At 42.4% G+C, this 22,418-nt stretch overlaps 2 long non-coding RNA genes across 2 annotated transcripts in view; one reads left to right on the top strand and one right to left on the bottom strand.

Moving 5' to 3' along the window:
* The window catches only part of LOC118570460, a 125,271-nt gene extending 111,101 nt beyond the window's left edge, over positions 1–14,170 (bottom strand). Inside the window, exon 1 of the long non-coding RNA XR_004943194.1 lies at positions 14,054–14,170. This is a non-coding gene — a long non-coding RNA (uncharacterized LOC118570460). The remainder of the gene's footprint in view (positions 1–14,053) is intronic.
* On the top strand, positions 14,160–20,947 carry LOC118570461. Its single transcript, XR_004943196.1, has 3 exons — positions 14,160–14,276; positions 20,024–20,467; positions 20,608–20,947. It is a non-coding gene; the product is annotated as an uncharacterized LOC118570461 (long non-coding RNA).
* Positions 20,948–22,418: the final 1,471 nt, after the last annotated feature.

Below are 22,418 nucleotides of genomic sequence, written 5' to 3' on the forward strand. Positions count from 1 at the left end.
TACACACTGTCACACTTTACACAACTATGTGTTGTTATCTTGTTTTATAGATAAAGAAAAGGAGGCAACCATTAAGACACTGAATAACTTGTCCAGGTGACCTTGTTGGGTTTCCAGTTGAGTTTACTCAACCTATTCTTTCCTTTTTAATTAGTGGCCATTAGTTCAAGATGAATGAGATGTGAGTAGTCACTGAATACACTTGTCACACCCACTTAGAAAAGGTGACTTTTAAAAAAAATGTTTTAAGGGGAAAGGATTTATAACTTGAAAATTTCCCCTTCTTCCTCCCTCCTCTCCTCCAAACCCAGTCCCCCAGTCTCATCCCCAGCTCTGTAGCAGACTACCTGTTATGGCCTTAAACTCACTCTCTGCTCCCCATTTCCAAAGGACTAAGCAGATCCTGGTGGAACACCCCACTTTCCTCCCTCCTGTGGACCTCCTTAACCCCCACCAGTCCATCCCCATTCCTAAGTGCCAGCTCCTAATACCTAGGAGTAGATTTTACCAAGAACCCCCCCAGTGGCCACACCTACTAGAACACCAGAAAAATTCCCTACCAGGCAACACACAGCCACTACACCCTCCTAAGAACCAGAAAGGACAACAGAAACAAAGGGAAGAAAACATACACATAGCAAAGACAAGACCAAATATGAATACCTAGAATTACAATCATCCCAAACTCAGATGTCTGTATGCAAGCCTAAGAATACAATCAATAATAGTCAGGACACTATGTCTCCACTAGAGCCCAGCAACCCTCCCACAATAGGCCGTTAGAATTTCAACATAGCTGAAGCAAAGGAAAGACCTTAAAATGACCTTTATGAAAGTGATAGAGTTCCTTAAAGAGGAAATGAATAAATCCTTAAAGAAATCTATGAACACACAAACAAACAGTGGAAGGAAATGAATAAAACAGTCCAGGACCTGAAAATGGAAATAAGGTCAATAAAGAAAATCAAATCTGAGGGCAATCTGTACATGAAAACTTCAAGAACTCAAACAGGAACCACAGAGGCAAGCTTCACCAACAGAATACAAAAGATGGAAGAGAGAATTTCAGGCATGGAAGATGTGATAGAAAAAATGGATGCATTGGTCAAAGAAAATGTTAAATCTAAAAAAAATACTGCACAAAACATCTAGGAAATCTGGGACACTGTGAAAATATGAAACCCAGGTCAAAAGCACAGGTAATATGTTCAACAAAATTGCAGAAGAAAATTTCCCTAACGTAAAGGAGATGTTTATCAAAGTGCAAGAAGCATACAGAATGCCAAGTAGATTGGACCAAAAAAAAAAAAAAAAAAAAAAACCCTTCCTCTAGGCACATAATAATAAAACCACTAAATGTACAGAACAAAGAAAAATATTAAAGATGCAAGGAGAAAAGACCAAGTAACATATAAAAGTGTACATACTTGAATTACACCTGACTTTTCAGTGGAGACTCTAAAAGCCACAAAGGCCTGGACAGATATCTGGCTGACTAAGAGGCCACAGATGCCAGCTCAGACACAGCAAAACTTTCAACCACTATTGATGGAAAAAAAAAAAAAAAAGACATTCCATGATAAAAAATAAATAAATAAATTTAAGCAGTATCAATCTACAAATCCAGCCCTATAAAAGGCACTAGAAGAAAAACTCCATTCTAAAGAGGTTAACCACAACCAGGAAAAAATACAAGAAATAAATAATTTCAGACCACATATACAACAACAACAACAACAAAATAAGATGAATCAACAAATAACGTTCATTGATATATCTCAACATCAATTCTCCCCCAAAAAACACTAACGGATAGATACAAAAACAGGATCCACCCAATGAACACATCTTACACCAGTGGTAAATATCGACCTGAGAGTAAAAGGCTAGAAAAGGATATTCAAAGCAAATGGACCCAAGGACTAAGCTGGTGTAGCCATTTTAGTATCTGACAAAATAGACTTCAAACCAAAACTAATCAGAAGAGATAGGGAAGGACACTATACACCCATTGAAGGAGAAATCCACTAAGAGTACATTGTAATTCTTAACATCTATGACCAAACACAAGGGCACCCAATTTCATAAAAGAAACACTACTACAGCTTAAATCACATATTGGCCCTCACACACTGACAGTGGGAGACTTCAATACCTCACTCTCCAAATAGACAGGTCACCCAGACAAAAACTAAAGAGAGAAATGCTGGAGCTAACTGACATCATAAGGCAAATGGACCTAAGAGATATTTACAGAACATTTCACCCAAACACAAAAGAATATACTTTCTTCTCAGTACCTCATGGGACTTTCTCCAAGACTGACCATATACTTGGACACGCTTACTTATATCAACAGATATAAGAAAATTGAAATAACACCCTGTATAACCACCATGAAAGAAAGTTGGGTTTCAAAAACAGAAACAACAGAAAGCTATAAACCCATAGAAACTGAACAACTCAGTATGAATAAAAAAATGGTGTCCAGACTAGGAACTCTGAGTATATGTGGCTGTCTCCAACTCTTTTACTGTTTTTGGGACCCTATCCTCATACCAGGTGCCCTTGTCTGCCCATCCTCAATACATGGGATGTGCCTAGTCTTATTGCAACTTGATATGCCATGTTTTGTTGGTACTCATGGGAGATCTGCCCTTTCCTACACAGAAATAAAGGAGGAGTGGTTAGGGGATGGGGTAGAAACAGAGAGGGTAGGGTAGGAGTAGGGGGTGGGAGGAGAGGAGGAAGGGGAAACTTAGGCGGGCTGTAAAATAGATAGATGATAGATAGATAGATAGATAGATAGATAGATAGATGGATAGATAGATAGACAGAGATAGATAGAATGGTAGGTAGATAGATAGATAGATAGATAGATAGATAGATAGATAAATGTCAAGACAGAAATTGAAGACTTTCTAGAATTGGATGAAAATGAATTCACAACATAACTAAATTTATGGGACACAATGAAGGCAGTTAGAGGCAAGTTCATAGCACTAAGTGTCTACATTAAAAAATAGGAGAGATCTCATACTAGTAACAACAGCACACCAGAAACTTCTAGAACAACAACAAAAACAAACAAACAAACAAAAAACACCCTAAAGGAGTAGATGGCAAAAATTAATCAAACTCTGAGTTGAAATCAATAAAATAGAAACTAACAAACAAACAAAAATACAAAGAACCAATGAAACAAGAGTTAGTTCATTGAGAAAATCAGTAAGATTGATAAACCCTTATCCAAATAAACTAAAAGACAGAGAGAGAATATCCAAATTAACAAAATTAGAAATGAAAAGGGGGACATAACAACAGACACTGAGGAGATTCAGAGAATCATAAGGACATACTTTAAAAACCTACATTGCACCAAATTGAAAAATCTAAAAGAAATGGATAATTTTTCAATATACAACACTTAACAAAGTTAAATCAAGATCAGATAAGCAATTTAAACAGACCTCTAACCCCTAGTGAAATAGAAGCAGTAATTAAAAGTCTCTCAACAACAACAACAAAAAAAGGCAAGAGCCAGATGGTTTCCATACAGAATTGTACCAGAACTTCAAAAAAGAGTTAATGCCAATACTCCTCAAATTATTCCACAAAATAAAAACAGAAGGAACATTGCCCAATTATTTTTATGAGGCCACAGTTACCCTGATACCCAAACCACATAAAGACCCAAGAAAGAAAGAGAATTATAGTCCAATTTCCCTTATAAACATAGATGCAAAAATTCCCGGCCAGGTAGTGGTGGCACACACCTTTAATCCCTGCACTCGGGAGGCAGAGCCAGGCAGATCTCAGTGAGTTCAAGGCCAGCCTGGACTACCAAGTGAGTTCCAGGAAAGGTGCAAAGCTACACAGAGAAACCCTGTCTCTAAATAAATAAATAAATAAATAAATAAATAAATAAATAAATAAAACAAAACAAAAAATTCTCAATAAATACTTGCAAACCTAATCCAAGGATACATTAAAGATAATCCACCATGATCAAGTAGGCTTCATCCCAGAGATACAGAGATGGTTCATTATATGTAAATTGATAAATGTAATTTATCATATAAACAAACTGAGAGAGAAAAACCACATGATCATTTTAATAGATTCAGAAAAGGCCTTTAACAAAATTCAACACCTCTTCATGATAGAAGTCCTGGAGTAATTAGAGATACAAGGGACTCACCTCAACATAATAAAAGCAGTTTACAGCAAACCCATAGCCAACATCAACTTAAATAGAGAGAAACTCAAAGCAATTTCACTAAAATCAGGAATGAGACAAGGTTGTCCACTCCTATTCAATAGGTTGTCCAAGTACTATTCCATATAGTACTTGAAATCTTAGCTAGAGCTAAAATTTGGGAGTACAAATTGGAAAGGAAGAAGTCAAAATATCTTTATTTTCAAATAATATGATCATATACACAAATGACCCTAACCATTTCACCAGGGAACTTCTATAGCCAAGATAAATAAAACAAGATGATGCTGATAAGGATATAGTTAGGAGAACTTTCATCCTTTGCTGGGGGGAGTGAAAACTTGTATGACCACTATGGAAATCAGCATGGCAGTTACTCAGGAAGATGGAAATCAATCTACCTCAAGATCCAGGTATATGCCACTCTATACCCAAAGGATGCTCAATCATACCACAAGGACACTTGCTCAGCTATGTTCATAGCAGCTTTATTTGTAATGGCCAGAACCTGGAAACAACCTAGATGCCCCTCAACCAAATAATGGATAAAGAAAATATGGTACATGTACACAATGGAGTATATTACTCAGATGTAAACAAAACAAAACAATGACCTCATGAAATTTGCAGGGAAATGGATGGAACTAGAAAATATAAATCTGAGTAAGGCAACCCAGACCCAAGAAGACAAATATGCAAATATGGTATGTACTCACTCATAAGTGGATATTAGGAGTAAAGTACAGGAAAACCAACCTACAATCCACAGCCCCAGAGGCTAGATAACAAAGAGGGATGCATGGATTTCCTGGGAAGGGAAAATAGAAGAGATCTCCAAGGTAAACTGGGGGAAGGGGTGGGAGTGGGGGTGGGAACTTGAAGGAGTGGACTGGGTAGGCTGGGTGCAGGAAGTAGTTTGGGGGTTGGATGGAGGGCTAGGGAGAAACCTGGTGCCAGGGAAACTCTCAGCGATCCTCAAAGATGACCCCAGCTAAGACTCCCTAGCAATAGTGGAGAGGGTACCTGAATTGGCCATCTACTGTAATCAGATTGGTGACTACTCTAATTGCCATCACAGCCTTCATCCAGTAACTAATGGAAGCAGATGCAGAGATCCATAGCCAAGCACTGGGCTGAGCTCTGGAAACCCTCCTGAAGAAATAGAGGAGGAATTGTTTGAGCTGAGGGGGTAGGGGTCAAGGTCATGACTGAGGAACCCAAGGGACATCTGACCTGACTGAGCTCATGGGAGCACATGGACTCTGGACCAACAGATAAGGAGCCTGCATGGGACCAGCCTAGGCCCTCTGCATGTATGTGACAGTTGTGTAGCTTAGTCTGTTTGTAAGGCTCCTAGCAGTGAGATCAGGACCTATCCCTGGTGCTTAGCTGGCTTTTGGGAACCTGTTCCCCATGCTGGATTATTCTACCCAGCCTTTATAAAGGGGGAAGAGCTCAGTCCTACCTCAACTTGATGTGCCATGCCATGTTCAAGCCCATGGGAGGCCTGCCCCTTTCTGAATGGAGACATAGGAGGAGTGGGTGGATGGGGAGGGGGAGGAGATGTGGGTGGATGGGGAGGGAGGGAGAAGTTGTAGGGGAGGGAATGGGAGGAGAGGAGGGAGGGGAAACTGTGGTGGTATGTAAAATAAAGGGAAAATGTTAATTAAAAAAAGAAAGAAAAAGAAAAGGAAGAATGTAGCTGAAGTTTTCCTGTGTCCTGCCCAGTTCACAGTCAGGACAAATCTCTCTCACCCATCAGTCCTGCAGCTGCTTGGACCCAAGTAAACACACAGAGGCTTATATTATTTATGAACTGTATGGCCATTGGCTCAAGCTTATTACTGACTAGCTCTTTCACTTAAGTTAACCCATACATTTTATTTATGTTTAGCTATGTGGCTTGGTACCTTTTCTCAGTTCTGCCTTCACGTCTTGCTTCCTCTGTGTCTGGCTGGTGAGTCCTGACTCAGCCTTCCTCTTCCCAGAATTCCCCTTATCTGTTTATACTGTCTATACTTCCTGCCTGGCTACTGGCCAATCAGCATTTTATTTATCAATCAATCAGAGCAACATATTCACCCATCAGAAGAATATTTTCATAGCTTTTTCAGATATTTGTAGATTTCCTTTAACTCTGTACCCCTATTTAATATGTGGTAGTTTCTTTTTAATAAGGTTCTGGAAGCTAGGAAGTTCAATATCAAGGCAGGGGCACCTTGTGATGGATTTTGCTTTTATAACCATCTATTCCCTGAGTTCAGGCTATAGTTCAGTATATAGAGTGCTTGCCTAGAATACACAAGGTCCTGGGATCAATCCCCACACTGTATACAGTAGATCTGATGGTGCATGTTTATAATGCCAGCACTCAGGAGACAGGCAAGAATATTGAGAGTTCAAGATCATCTCTGACATGGGCTATGTGACACCCTGTCTCAAACAAACAAACAAAAACCATGCTACTCTGAAGGTATCTAAACATCCCCATGTTATGACATTAATTCATTCACAAAGGCTCTGCCTCTTGTTGTAATCTTAATAATTTCTTATAAAGACCTACATCTCAACACTGTTACACTTGGGTGTGTTGCCAATACATGGGCCTCAGGGGACGCACTTAAATTACAGCAACCGTATTACACACTCTGAGCACACATGGACTCATGATTCTGTCACTTGGAAACTCAGTAATTTGAATCTTTCAAATGTTGGTACATTTCATTATATAAGATCCTGCCCAATTACATGTTAGTTAATATCATTACAAATCTCATCACAAAAGCTCTGGAGTTTAGGGATAATGTCAAGACCATAGTAGAAGATTCAACTTCTTAAACATCTCATTTTCACTTGAAAACTCAAATTTTACCATTGGCAACAAATCCTATCCATTCGTTTCGTTGAAATGCCTATTTCATTTCCTGCATTTTCAGGAAAGATATCTGCCACCTAGCCAGGTGACAGCTCACCTGTTATGTCTCGTTCAAGTAAAATGGTGTTTCTGAGAAATCAGCCCAATAAGCTCAACACTCAGCAATGGCTCAGTGCCTTCCTGAGCCTACCTTGGTGTCTGCACATACAGGAGTGGTCAGTGTTATTGAACATGTATGCCTACTTTGCCCAAATGTCCACTAAAAAAAAACTATAACTGAGGATCAAGATCCTTTCAATAATTTTTCAATGCTTCCTGCAGACACTCTTAAATGATGCTGCCCATATTTCACAACTCAGTAGAGGATGACAGTGAAGAACACAGTGACTCTTAACACAGTTGTGCAACTGCCTTGACTGGTCCTTAACATTGTCAGTTTGGCCACCCATGGCTGTGACATCACTATTATTAAAGCCAACCCAGTAATAAAAGCAAAGACTATCTTCACGTTATTTACTGTAAGAGAGTCTTGACCTCATGACTGCCCCCTTCCAGGGTTGCAAGTATCCCAAGTGTTACCTCTGTGGCCAACCCAGGGAGAACTCTCAAAGGCCAGACTTTTTTGGTCTTGTCCTTCCGACAGCAGAATAACTGGCATACCCTGTAACTGAAGCTTTTAATTTTATTAGACAGGATCTCCTCATTTATCCTAAGGTAAGGTTATTTGTTCAGAAAGCCTAAGTAAAACAGGTAGGATTAGAAATCAATCTTGGAAGGAAAACAGGAGAGAAGTGAGTCTCTAACTCTCTGAGTCCAGGTCTGATATTTAGAAAGGCTGATATGATACTCCACTCCTTATTCCATCCTCATTATCAACTAGAGGAAAGTTCCTCATCTTCTCTTGACCACATGAATGCGTGTGTGATGACTAATTGCATTTGCCAGCCTGACAGGGCTGAGGGAGGCCCAGCTAGCTGGTCAAACATGTCTTCTCTGTGTGTCTGTCTGGGAATGAGGGCATTCCCAGAGAGCTTAAGATTGCTTACCACAGTGGAGCACCATCAGTCAGTCTGCTCAAAGTCCAGAGATAACGAGAAAGGAAGGGAAGGGTGAATTCACTCTCTCTGATGGAGCTGGACCATCTATCTTCTCTTGTCCTTAGATATCTGCACTCCTGGCTTCAAGCTTTCAGGCTGAACTACAATGGCCTCATTGGTTTTCCTGGGTCATCTGCTTGCAAACTATAGGATTCCTTAGTCTCCATAATCACATAAGTGAATCCTTCATAAACAACTCTACGTGCATCTCTCTCTCTCTCTCTCTCTCTCTCTCTCTCTCTCTCTCTCTCTCTCTCTCTCTGTGTGTGTGTGTGTGTGTGTGTGTGTGTGTGTGTATCCTATTAGTCTCAAACACCCTGTTTCCAGAACACCATGACTCATACAGTAGATAATAGTTACTCCACTTCAAAGGAATATATCCATGGAACCATATTCTTTCCTCCCTGAAGCCCAAAGTATCTGTCAGGCTTTTATTGCTGTAATCAAAATCCCTGACTTAAATAACATAAGGGAGGAAAGATTCCTTCTGGCTCTCGGTTTCAAAGGGTTCAGTTCAAGGTTGATTGGTCCCCTGCACATGGGCAGAACTGTGGCAGGAGAATTTGACAGTTTGAGAATCTGACCTCATGACAGACAGGAGACATAAAGAGAGATATAGGAACAAGCCCAAGCAAGCTATAGCCCCAAGGACACACTTTAGTGGCCTACTTCTTTCAGCTAGGCTCCACCTCCTAAAGATTCTGCCCCTCCCCCAAATTCACCAATACCTGTAGACCAAAAGTATTCAATACAAAAGCATTTCCTAGGCAAATTGTAACACCTAGTCACAAACAACAAGAAGATATCACTTCTCTTTCTCAACAGTTACAGTTTAGGGATGGTGTCACCCACAGTGGGCAGGGCCCTGCTACACCTATTAACAATGAAGAGAACTCCCACATAAACACGTTCAGTTTGATCTAGGCAAGTCCTCTCCTCTCCAAAGACTCTAGACTGTGTCAAGATAATAGTTGAAGCTAACCAGGACAACCACTTGATGGGAAAACCAACCAACAAACAAAAAATGCTAAGCAATATCACCACATGAGAAGGTGATTTAGTGATCCATACCTAGTTTAAAGCATCAATGACATATTTTAAACGCATCGGTAACTGAGCCTAAATGCAAACATTCCTTCATTTGATCTGAGATGACACATCTCCTCCTTTAGAAAAAGGGGGGGGGGAGCCAAAACACCTTCCAGATGGTCATAAATAATTATACTTAACTGAATTCTGAAATTAGGTACCACATTGTTTGGCTCCTAGTAACCTGTTTGCAGCCAGGAGATACATAGGGTACACACCAGCCAAAGCCCAGCCTATTCAGATATGGGAAGCAGGGCAAACAATACTTTTACAGTGGCATGTTGGATCCACCCCCAAAGTTAAATATACCTAGACAGTTCTCTGTGCAGTAACTACAGCTGCCCTTGGAAGAAAATGATGTTGACGGCAGTTCATGAGCTGGGAAGGTGATAATGAACAAGATGTAATCGTGTATTTCTGGCACTCACTTTGGATGGTACAAGTTGCTAATTGCATTTAAGTATTATCTTACAATATGGTGACCGAATCGTTTTGGAAGATAGCCCGAAGTCTCCCTTTTATAGAAAAGGCACCCTTTTTTTTTTTTTTTTTAAACAAAGAGTCATTAATTTTCCTCTCTGAAAGTTCAAACCTATTTTGCTGGATCGAGTTAAATTGCACGAATTTTCTCCGTAAATTTTCCCATCTGGGCTGTCAAAGGTTGACAAGTGTATCACTGGCTCCTGCGTTGAACTCTGAAATGATGGATCCTGTTTGCCTTTCCCTCCAGGTAATCCCCGGTTTAGGGTAACTTACACACCACTTACTGTGATGCTTGCTCGGATTACACGAAGGAAATATTCATCCTGTCAGAGTCTGGTGCCTGTCCAGGGACGCATGCCAGCCTGCACTGCCACAGGAGGTAAGAGAGAACACAAAGAGTCTCCAAGAACAAAAGAGAAACAGGAAGGAACCAGTTCTCAAGTGGCAGGAGAAGACTAAGCTTTGCCTTGCCTGTTAAATCGTGGACAGGTTGATACATATGTTAGCGCTGTCCTGCATGCCTTTATGTGGGAGTTAAGCAGACTCTTGACAAAGAAAGAGGAGAACTGACAGAGGAATTAAGGTATTTTCTCCTACGGACATACTTTCTTCCAATGTGTCAGTATAATTAATAGCGTATGCTGCCCTGGCAAATTTTCCATTCTATGTATACGAAGGCCGTTGGGGTTAATTGGTCTCTTTCTGGAATTCGTGTTTTAGTCAATTGCTTCTAATTTCTAGTAATACTGTTTTTGAAGATGACATTCTCAGCTAAAGTAGATTTAACACTGCAATTCACTACATATATTGACATCAAATAGAACAACAAAAAGGCTCGTTTGAGGGCTTACATGCCAAGTGATGGGAATGGGAAAGTTGTAATTATTCCAAAAGCGGACAGCAGGGATGCAAATCTTTCTTTTGGAAAAATAAAAAATACCAACATTTGGTTCTTCCAGGCCATCAGTAGCCGTCTGTGTTTTAAAACTTGACCATAACTTAATTCAGTTTGTACAAGGGAGAACCAGAAGAGAAAAGAATACGGATCCATCAATGAGAGGAAGGGACATCTTTCAAAATTCTCCAGATTCCCCTAGAAGTGCAGAGTTCTTTGATGTGACCCAAAGGGAGACTGGGGAGAACAGGAAATGGCGAGTATCTTGCTGGAGGACTCAGACAAAGCAGGGTGGTAAGCTACTCAGGGCCTCCCCTGGGGCTTCTATATGTCCTGTATATCCATCACCCTGTTGGGATACTAATGGAAACTGTATCTCCTCGGTGACAACAGGACACCATTCTAAACCCAATGGGCCATAAACAAACCCCATCCAGTACCAAAATCAGCATGCAGCCATTGAAAGCAGGCTATTCTTCCACTGACATTCCTTAGGAAGGTATGTTAGGTAGTCCTGATGTTTAAAATTTGAGGGAAATAAAATGATAGCAGGTCAAATATTCTAAATAAATAAATATTTAAAAATAAACAACAAACAGACCAAAAAGAAAGAAAAAAAACCAAGCTCAATATTGCCAGCTAAGAACCCAAGATCAAAACACTCTATGTGCAAGAAGGCTAAACGGAGCAGGTGAAGGCCGAGGGAGCTGCTGAATTGAAGAAACCCTTCAATCACCCAGAGCCTTTCCTTGGTAAAGCCCCAAGGCTGGAATGGGAGAGCAAGCTGCCAGAAATCACAAGAAAAGTCTCTGGACAAACAAAACAGCAACCAGAACACACAGGGTTCTAGTTTAACTGGGCTGGTGGTAGATCAGCAAGATGGTTTAACCCGGAGCTGAGTTTGATCCCCAGGACCTATAAGGTAGGTGGAGAGAACAAGTTGTCCTCTGACTACCACACATGCATGTATTTACACACACACACACACACACACACACACACACACGCAGTGTAAAAGAATGAGCTTGGACACAATTAGGAGAAGAGGATCACCCACTCTAACCACTCAAGATGGAGACTCTTATTCTGGAGACTCTGGCTCAAAGCTAGGTCATGTGGTGGCCTACGTGACCCCATGTCCTCACATGACCTAGCTTTGGAGCCAGGTGTGCCCTTTACAGGACACAGAGCACCTAAAGCCATGGCTCTGGGCTAAAGCTGAGTCCAAACTTGGGTAACAGACTAGTGGGGATTCCTATGCTTAATTCTTCTGGGCTCCAAAGGATGTGACCATGTTACTATGAATATGTGTGTAAGGGTGTGTGTGTGTGTGTGTGTGTGTGTGTGTGTGTGTGTGTGTGTCTGTGTGTGTGAATGTTTGAATACATGGGTGAATGGGCAAGTGAGTGAGTGTGTGAGTATATATGCATGAGTGTGCACTGGATGCAAACAGATGTGAATGTATGGGGATGAGAGGTAGCCATGCATGAGCGGTATAACCAGTAGCCATAAGCATCCTGACTCCCTATCCTTGGCTCAGTCCCCACTTCCCCAGATCCTTGGAGCATGACACTCACACAAATGGATGAATTCATGTCAGATGACTGGGTCTCAGGACTCTACAAGAATGTTTGCTACCTTCTCCAGGGAACAATCATTTCATCCTAGCGGCTTTTCTCCAGGCAGCAGAGACGGAGGTAGACAGGCAGATCTTTTAATCCTACCACACTGCTCATGTAGCACCACTATTTGAAAATGCTATCTTCCTAATAGCAGAATACATTTGTATCCGAGTTACTCATCTTAGTCACTGAGTTCCAAGAAGCTACTGTTTCAAACAGCAAAAGACCAACCAGACACCACTTGACTCTCCCAAACTCAAACAGCATAGAAACTAACATAGCATTTACAACCCAAAAGTGTTGGAGAAATGGATCAATAAAATGATGAATAACCATCAAGGCTTTTTTAATTTTTAAGGGTTTCACTGCTTTTCAAACAGGTTATTTCAAGCTCTATCTGGGGGATTTCAGACTCAACTGGAAAGGGTGAGAAAGGAGAGTGTAGAGTCCCCAACCCCCATCCCCAGAAGAACATGGATAATATAGAAAATAAATAACCTTTGTAGTGGGATTAGGGACTTTTTTCCTTGCCATGCTATCTCAGCAATAAAAAGTGGAAATGATAGGCAAATTCCTATATTTTTCCTGCAGATAATTAGAGGGTTGTGGATGTCAGTTATGGTACTGATACATTCCATCTAGGATCCTTTTTCAATTACATTCCTTTCTTGCTCCAGGAAACTGACCCCCTAACTTTACAGTGCACAATGTTTTGTATATATAAAGAGCATGGCTTGCTTGTGCACAGTCTGGATGCTTGTCCCAGCTGTAAGCAAGTCTGAGAAACCAAAACACTTGATACAGGCTTCCAGAGAAAGAGCATCATGTTACCCCCAACTCGCAGACACAGCACATTCCTATGATGCCAGGCCACTGGTGAGGGCCAGAGGGGAGCAGAGTCACCTCTGGGCATTCCTTCAAGGGACTGGTTTCTTATGTGATGTCACTGGAGGTGGGACCATCTCACAGCAAGCCTTTCCCCTTTCATGAGACTCTGACTTTACTCATTTACAATTTCACTGAGGAGCTTTTTTCTGGATATCGGGGAAGACATAGCCATTCTTCCTAAAAGCCAAGACAACCTGCTGAAGCAAGATGTTTTACTGTGGAATTTAAAGTAACCGATGGGGTAACAGAGGATGTCGGGAAATCGCTTATTACTGCGTGTTGGTACATGAAGATTCTTTGAATTGGTTTCTTTGTGTGTGATTTCAACTCCTCTTAATAAGTTTCTAAAATTCTGCTAGGATACTTGAATAAGGAAGCTTCATAACCCTGGGGGGAGAATAAATAGAACATCCACACTAAGCTCTGCTCTAGTAATAAAAAAAAGCTAACCCATATCTGTTATTGAGTGGAGCGCTGCAAGTATAGCCCTCCCTGATCTGATCAACATTGCCGCGAAGCCATTGAGCCCAGTGCCAATTCAGATAAAACAGCTGCGAAAATAGAAGCGGCCCCAGCCTTAAAACCCAAGGAAAATAATAGTTGGAAATTTAAAAGCAAAGTCTCTGAAATGAATCCATTTGCTCCTCATTCCTAATAACAACTTTTTATTTGAATTATGCATCACCACGAACATTTGAATTACAAATGTATGAATTATTCATTATTTGCAATGTGACTAAATAGTTCGGCCTCATGTTGAAAGGCAGTGTTAAGTTTGCCTGGGATCTGGAAGACAAGGGGAGGGTGGGCATCTGGGGACCCTTGAGGGGCTGGCTGCCCTTCAGACTGCCAGAGTGTAGAAAAGGAAGGGAACAGTGTACTTACTATACAGGGTGCTGGGCTCTGGCCTCCTCACACCAAGAGACGTCCAAGTGTCTCCTGGCTCCCCAGCCTGTAACAGCTGCTACCCACTGGCACCACCTACATTTTAAACCAGCTGGAGACAGAGTTCTACGTGATAAGCCTGTTACATTTGCAGAGTAAGCAGGAACACCTAATGGCTCGGCTCCCTAATGACTCAGGGACCAGGCTCTGACCAACCATAGCAGTGAGTACCGGCAAAGCAGGGGGAAAAAAATAATTAAAAGGGCCTTTGTCAAAGCTCCTTCTAAATCAGCCTTTTAAATGTGCTCAGTTTAAGAGTCCCTATGTGCCCATTCAATTGCACTGGCCTTTAAGAACCATAGAAACCCCCAGGACAGCCACGGCCAATTAGTGAAATGGGAATGTGTGTGTGTGTGTGTGTGTGTGTGTGTGTGTGTGTGTGTGTGTGTGTGTGTGTGTGTGTGTGTGTGTGTGTGTGTGTGTGTGTGTGTGTGTGTGTGTTTTGCATGCACTCATGTGTTCAGAGAATCCACACAGATGTTTTGCTGAAAGAGCCCACAGGAGAGAAGGATACATTTACCCCCAAATAGAACTATTCTTTTTTTTTGTTTGGGAGACCCTTAAAATGGTGACAGCAAAGAGTGGCCATGATGATAAAACAGAATAGTAAAGAGGCCAGTGCACAGGGGACTTTTAAAAAGAATAAAACTCAAGCTTGCGTTCTTACAGGAATCTGCAGGGAGAGTCGTTGGCAGGGCAGCTGTCTGAAACCTTGGGGTAGGCATCATGAGGGATGGGAGGGGAGTGGGGAGACAGATAAAAAGAAGAAAATGGCAGAGATGCCAAAACTAAGGGGGAAGGAAAAATACATGGTGTCAGAAACCAAATATAAGAATAAGGGCGAAACTGTCAACTGTGGAAAGTAAAACCTTGCTCTGGTAATGTGCTCCAGCTAACAAAGAAAATGTGTGCTTTGTGCACATAATACCCAGCAAGGCTTTGAAGAAAGTGTGTGGGGGGGGTGGGGTGGGGGTGGGGGGGGGTGTGTGTGTGTGATGTATGTGTGTGGTGTGTGTGTGTGTGTGTGGAGTGTGTGTTTTGTGTGTGTCTGGTGTGTGGTGTGTGTGCATGTGTGTATGTGGTATGTGTGTGATATGTGTGTGTAGTATGTGTGTTTGTATGTGTGTGGTGTATGTGGTGTGTGTGTGTGTGTCTGTGTCTGTGTCTGTGTGTGTGTGGTATGTGTGTGGTGTGCGATGTGTGTGTGTGTGTGTGTGTGTGTGTGTGGTATTGTGTGGTGTGTGTGGTATGTGGAGTGTGTGTGTGTTTGTGTGTGTGGAGTGTGTATATGAGTGAATGTGGTATGCGTGAGTGTGGCATGTGTGTTTGTGTGTGTGGTGTGTGTTTGCTAGCAGCAAGAGGAAGCTTTTGCTCCTCCTGACCACACCAGATCCCTTTGCCCTGACACTTTTAGACCCTCCCTTTACTGAGTGATACAGTCATCCCCAGGCAGAGCTCCACTGGTTCTTGGGGACTCTGTGAGCCACATCAGTGCTGCACGGCTTTGTTCCATGAGAGAAACTGGAGCCTGAACAGTGTCAGCAGGGACTGGAGAGCAGGCCTGGCTGTGTGGAGCTCAGAAGAAGCCCAAGTTTGGTAGAAGTGATAGACAGACAGACCTGCACGGAAGACATTTTCCTCCCCTCCCCTGTTTGGGAAGACTCTGGTCTCGACTCTGCCAGTTCTCATCCCAAAGTTCATACTTTATAAGGGGCCTGTAATGTCCTATCAGCACCTTGGAGGGTTTTTTTCAAACCATCAGGGAGAGTGCTTTTGGGTTGGTCTGTTTGTTCTTTCAGTGGTCAAGTTATTCGAAGCCAAGTTTTAAATCTCTCCAATTCTAGTTACAGTTGTTCAGAACACTGGCTAGTTTTAAGCTCTGGAAATACCTCCCCAGTAAGTGGGTAAGAAGTTAGAATAACCAAAAAAAAAAAAAAAAAAAAGGTTTGGCTCCAACTTCAGTTGAATGCCCAAAGGTTCAAGTTTGGCTGAACAGACTTGTGTAATGAAATCCCAGCTTCCCTCTCTGCTCTTCCAGGCCAAACACATGCTGGGTGACACTAATGAAATTAATTGAACAAATCAAGAGACTTATAGTCGGCTGTGTTAGTTAGGATTAGCCATTAATGAAAAACAATGGGAGCTAGAGAGCTAGCTCAGTGGATAAAGCAATGCCTTTTGAGCACAAGGACTTGAATTTGAGCCCCAGAGCCCAAGTAAAAAAGCCAAAGTGAGGCTTATTTGCAATCCCAGCACTGGGCAGGCAAAGACAAGAGGATCCTTGGGGCTCACTGGCCAGCCCGTCTTGCCTAATTGGTGAGCTCCAGTTCCCAGCGAGAGGCTCTGAAAGGGGTGGATGATGTTCCTACATAACCGAGGATAACATACATGCACAGTTACATGCACACACACCAACAATAACTACTACTCCCCCAATTCAGCAACTCTACATTTCCACCCTGCACCCAAAGTCAGACCTTTTCACTGACTCTTCTAACCCTGTGTGTAGCATGTGCCCTGTCCCAGAGCCTGTCACCACCCCCTCCCCAGGAGCAATGAAAGGCTGCTGCCCCCACTTTACAAGCATTGGCCCATGGAAACTCCTGAAGCCTCACAAACCTGAGGGCTGTGACATTCTGTCCCTGCCTTTAAGTCTCCAGCTCCTTCAGTCATCATGGGGCTTGAGCCCCGTGCCTTAAAAGGACTGAGGAACTGGTTTATAGTTCAATTTAGATTAGCGGTAGACATTTGGTAGATTAAGTGCCTGGTACACAGGCTGTCCAGGCTGTAAAATGAAAAGTTTCAACTTCCCTAGCTGGGGATTGGAGCAAAGCTCACTGATCCATGTGATGGTTGGCTCCATTTCCTGAATGATAAGCTAATCAATTGTTCTAGCCAGCTGCAATCCATACAGCACAGGGAACTCGGCAAGCTGAATGATTTCTATAGCTCTTCACCCTACAAGGCCATGAGGATGAACTGAAGGTCTATTTTTGTCCTGCCTCCCTGTTAACACACTGGCATTCACAAGAAAGGTTAGGAAATGACATTAAATGTTTGGGTCTGGTCTGATTGCTGCTCTAGCATTTTAGGAGAACCGAAAGCAGGCTACTTCTCTTCCTGGGTGTTCAGTACACTCACAGCACTTGCTTTTTTGGCAAGAGAGCAAAGAACTGTGGGAGGAAATGAGAGGGGCTCACTCATGGGGCATGTCAACCCACTTTCAACTGATACTCCCAGAAGAAAAACCTTCTTCAAGATTAGAAGACACATCTCTCAGCCTTCAGGACACTTAGACTCCACCCTAGGCGGCCACACTACCCTTGAAGCTTTAGCAAGCCAAGTCTTGTGCTTCTGAACTTTTACATTAGTATCCAAGGAACATTACCAAGTGAAAATGAACTGCAGACAATGACTCCCTTTTACTGCATATGGAAAGGGCAGTGGAGACGATGATTAACGACCACATGCCTTCTGAACTTGAACAGTAACCACTTGAATGCCAAAGACTTCAGAAAATACTAGAAAAAGTGGTTAAGAAAAAAAAAGCAGACCTCCATCTGCAGTTATATGCTGATGGAGTTAGATGCTTGACTGCATTTTGTAAATTGCCAACAAAGGTATAAATCATTTGTTTACTGTTTAATTTTTCTTCAAATTAAATTTCGACCTGATCCGGGAATAGCGCTCCAGGCAAGTTTACGGTGTTTTAAATATCTTTTCTCTATAATATTGACAGCTTGAAGAAATCACTTAACACATAATATTGAATGAAAAAATGAAATGAAATGAGACATGCCTATGCCTAAAGTATGGAGAAGATTTTTTTATAGTAGATATTAGGGAAAAGTAGACGAGGAAGAGTCCAGGCTGAACATGGCTGGCCAACTAAACCAGACCATGAGAGGAGAGATGGGGAGGGAGAGCAAGAGAAGAGCACAGATGAAGAGAGGCGGCCTGGACAAGAGATCAAGTGTACAGTTTAGTCAAAATGGCTGAGTTATACAGGGATTGGACTAGGGGAAGAGAAGAGGAAGTCCAGCCTTTAGGAGGGAGAAGTTTAGGGTAGGGGGCAGGTGAGGAGAGCCGGAAGGAACCACAGGTACCAAGGGATGCTGGGAGAAATGAGAGGATCCACAGGTACTAAAGGATGCTGGGAGAACTGGGAGGAGCCACAGGTACCAAGGGATGCTGGGAGAGCTGGGAGGAGCCACAGGTAGTGAGTGAGACTAGTCCTAAGTTTCTTGGAGGTCTAGCAAGTACATAATAAACACATGAATCTAATTTCTCTTGGAAGAAGAAGAACTGAAGTAATCTGAGTTGGCGCTCCTATGTTATAGTTCTTTTAAACCGTGTGTGAAACTCTCTTTTGGAAAGTTGGTAAGTGGGAGAAAATTGAGAAGGTGCCTCTGGACCTCCATAAAAAGCTCAGACATCTTGGGGGAGGGAAGGACACTCGCACCTCTCCTTCTAATTGAAATTCCTCAGCTTTGGAAAAGAAAAGGAACAAAGGAGCAATGGACAACTGGTCCTCAACACGGAGTAGAGGAGCGGGGTTGCAGATTCTGAACCCAGACTCCTCCTGCAGTGTTCCTGGACAGAACAAGGGAAGCTGGGCTGAGGACACTCATGGGACAGTCAACTGGTGACTCAGTTAGGAGGAATAGACAGAGAGATTGAAGGGAAGTGGAGCAAAACAAACAAACAAACATGCTGGAAGAAGTGTGTTCGGGGGATGGGGCTCACAAGGCTGACCTCCCAGGGCCATCAGCCCACATGCAGATCTGGAAGTCTGGGAAAGAAGGACCTATGCGCCCACAAGAGTCATGGACACAGGGAACAAGGACCCCGGGAGGTCTGCAGCAAGCTGAGGAGATCTCCTGCTCAAATAAAAGTTAAATCTATGTACCGAGCACCATGTGCTTTGTCTGCTATTATTTCCTTTAGAATTACACATTACAGCTGGTCAAACTAAGGCTTAGAGGAGCTGCTTTTCCCCAAGATCACACAGTTGTGAACTGCAGGAATCCAAGCCCTTCTTTTAATTCCCTACGCCAAATGGCCTCAAGAAGCGACTCCAGAGCAGAGGTCCTAGAATGCGTATCTTGCATCCTGTCTCCTCCTGAAGATGTTGCAAAAGATTAACAGCTACATCCCAGCAGGCATTGCCTCTTCCTGTCCACACCTCTTGAAATATACACAGCATACCCACCTAGCTCCACACCCCATACCAGAAGAGCTAGGTCTCTGCGGAAGTCCACTAACCCAAGGGTAAGGGAGAGCTTGTGAGTGATAATAAATGAAAAGAGAAAATGGCCAATAAAGCAGTAAATGAGACAGTGACTACCTGGCAAGGAGCTAGTAAAACAGCTTTTATTTTTATTTTTTCCAGACTGGGGCTACTTAACTCAGTGACAGGATCTCAGCATACAGATACACATTCAACCATGTTCCCCTCACCATGCCTGCTCTGCATGTCCACAGATGTGTTCCTCCTGCCAAGTCTCACCTCCAGAGAGGAGCAACCAACCTGGCTTCATCCCTCAGGCTACAGAGTTGGCCAGGGCCCAACAACCCGCTCTTACCTCTCAGTCGAATTGGCACACTTAAACCATGCATCTGTCTCCTCCATTATATGATAAACCTCATAAGAGCCAGGTTGTGATGTTGCCCCTGTCTCACTAACCCAAGACCACAAACCCCACATGATCACGCCAAATGCCCCACAGAACAATGATCACACCAAATGGCAGCAGAACAGCCATTTTTCAAATGGAAGTCCTTTCACGGGGACTGTTACAGTTGATCAGCACTGGTTTCTTTTGTACTAGCATGTCTTGGTTGTTTTGTAGACACTGTTGTTTCTTTCTGGGATTTCTACGGACTGAATCTTGGACTGTCCCTCCACAGGTTCATGTACGGAAGGATGGTGGCTCTACTGAGTGATGGGGTAACCTTCAGGAGGTGGAGTCTAGTGGAAGGAAGTTGGGTCATTGGAGGTGTGCCCTTGAAGGAGACAATCAAACCCCGCCCCTCCTCTCTCTTCTTGCAACTTGGATACTTTAGTGGTTTTGTTCAACTCCCACAACAAAATGCTGCCTCACCAAAGGACCAAAAGCAACAGAGCCACCCAACTATAGACTGAAACTGTGAGCCATGAAAAAAACCCTTTCTCCTTCAAGTTGATTCCGTCTCAAGTATGTTTGTCACACTGATGGAAGTCTAACACGAGACTTCAAACCGACCTCAGTCTACATCAAATTTACCATCCATTACAAGCTCTCTGTAGTGGTGACGTCACGTTTCATTACCCCATCCTTGCAATTATCCCCAAAAGGCAAAAGCCAAGATGTGGTAAGTTCCACCTCTCAATTCTAGACTTGTATGATTCATTCTTTAGCATTTTAAATTTTGAATGTGTGTCATTTACATGCATCTTATGAAAACCCAACAATCCTCACTTTAATTTATGAATATTTTCTCTTCTCTTTTAGAATCATCTCACTTGTCATTTATGTTTTCATGTATGTCTTTAACAAGACATACTGTTATTGAACAAGACACCTGTGATTCACCAACAGCTCCTTCCTAGCATGAAGCTTTTCACCTAGAAGGCTTTAAATAACATTTTGAGATATAATACAAACCCCCAAAAGCAGACCGTTAAAGTCTTGGCTTCCCCTGATGACATCTGTAGACTTGAAAATGAAATAAAGTGAACTCTTGCTACTTGGAGAATTTTAAAACCAGGATATTAAAATCAAAGACCTCTGGAGTTCATCCTTAAAAGCTTCTAAAAGGAGGAACTAATGTGGATGAGGGGTTGATTTAGAAAGAAAGACACACACACACACACACACACACACACACACACACAGAAAGAGAGAGAGAGAGAGAGAGAGAGAGAGAGAGAGAGAGAGAGAGAGAGAGAGAGAGACTAGAATCAATAGGATGCAAACCAGGCCTCTGGCTAACTGTGGCTGGCCCACACTTCTACTTGACAAGAACCAAGTCCACTGTCTTTTACAAACTGAGGATTTGCCTACAGTTTTGTATGTGAAGAAATGATGCCTGTATGGAAAAAAAAAAACCTTAAAAAATCATTTTACAGGTGCTTACCCTACCTGTCACATGTACATGAGATTCAGCCATGTCAGCCAGCAATCTCGCAGTTCCACTTATCATGAGATGATTTTTTTGAAGATGTGATGAACTACTAGGCTTGAAAAATGCCAAAAAAAAAAAATTGGTTTGGTCTAAGAATAGATGGAAAGCAAAAGGTACAACACTTAAAAGGAATAAATACTAATAATTGCTACATGAAGATTTTCAGAAAAAAATTGTTAAGGGGATAGAGATGGCTCTGTGGTTGAGAACACTGGCTATTCTTTGAGAGGACCTAGGTTCAATCCTGCACTGCATATACATAGTGCACAGACATACATTCAGGCAAAACAACCAGATGCATAACTATATATATATATTTATTTATTTATGAAAATACAAGATGGAGTGACTTGACTTTAGCAATTCTTCTGAAAAAACCCAGGTCATGTGTTATTAATCCTAAACCCAGCTTGTGAAGTGCCCACTGTGTGTCACTCAATCTGAATCAAGTGAGTAACATCTACTCACTAGAAGTGAAAGCACGTTCTGTTTGCACTTGGATAAAGAGTGTGCAAGCTAAGGCCCGGAGACATCTGACCATAATCTGAACCAGTCAAAGCACCAGGGGGAGATTATATGGCTTCAGTCCCTCACAGTAACACAGACCTTGATAAAGTAGGCCGTGAGCCAAGAGAAACAAGATGGTGATGGCTACGTAAAGGGCAGCCGAGAGCAGGTGTCAAAGGAAATGATCCTCAGTCCAGGAAATCTTAGGAGGAACAGGCTAGAAGTCTTTAAAAATCTTCCTTGGTTATATTGAAAGTCGATCGGATGGACTTTGTGTAGCAGCAGAGTGAACTTGGACCTCCAGGGTGAAGCTGGAGGTGGCAGATGGTATTAATCATCACCCTCTCTAAGGATCAAAAATTAGATAAGCATATCTATTCACTGCTCAGGAGCCAGACCGAGAACCCACAGGCAATATGTGACTCCCGGAAGTCCTTGCTGTCAGGGATTTTTTTACTGTCTTGCTTTCCACTGCTTTTAGGATAAAAGACTTCCCCGACGGGTCACTGCTACTGTGACATTCTGCTCAAGGTCCAGGTCCCAAGAGTATGAGTTTTAAAAGACATGCATAGTCACATGCTTGTCCCTTGACTATCCCAGGGAAGTGGGAAAAAGTTCAGGCAGATGGATA

This window comes from Onychomys torridus, chromosome 19 (assembly GCF_903995425.1).
Source record: "Onychomys torridus chromosome 19, mOncTor1.1, whole genome shotgun sequence".
Classification (NCBI taxonomy): domain Eukaryota; kingdom Metazoa; phylum Chordata; class Mammalia; order Rodentia; family Cricetidae; genus Onychomys; species Onychomys torridus.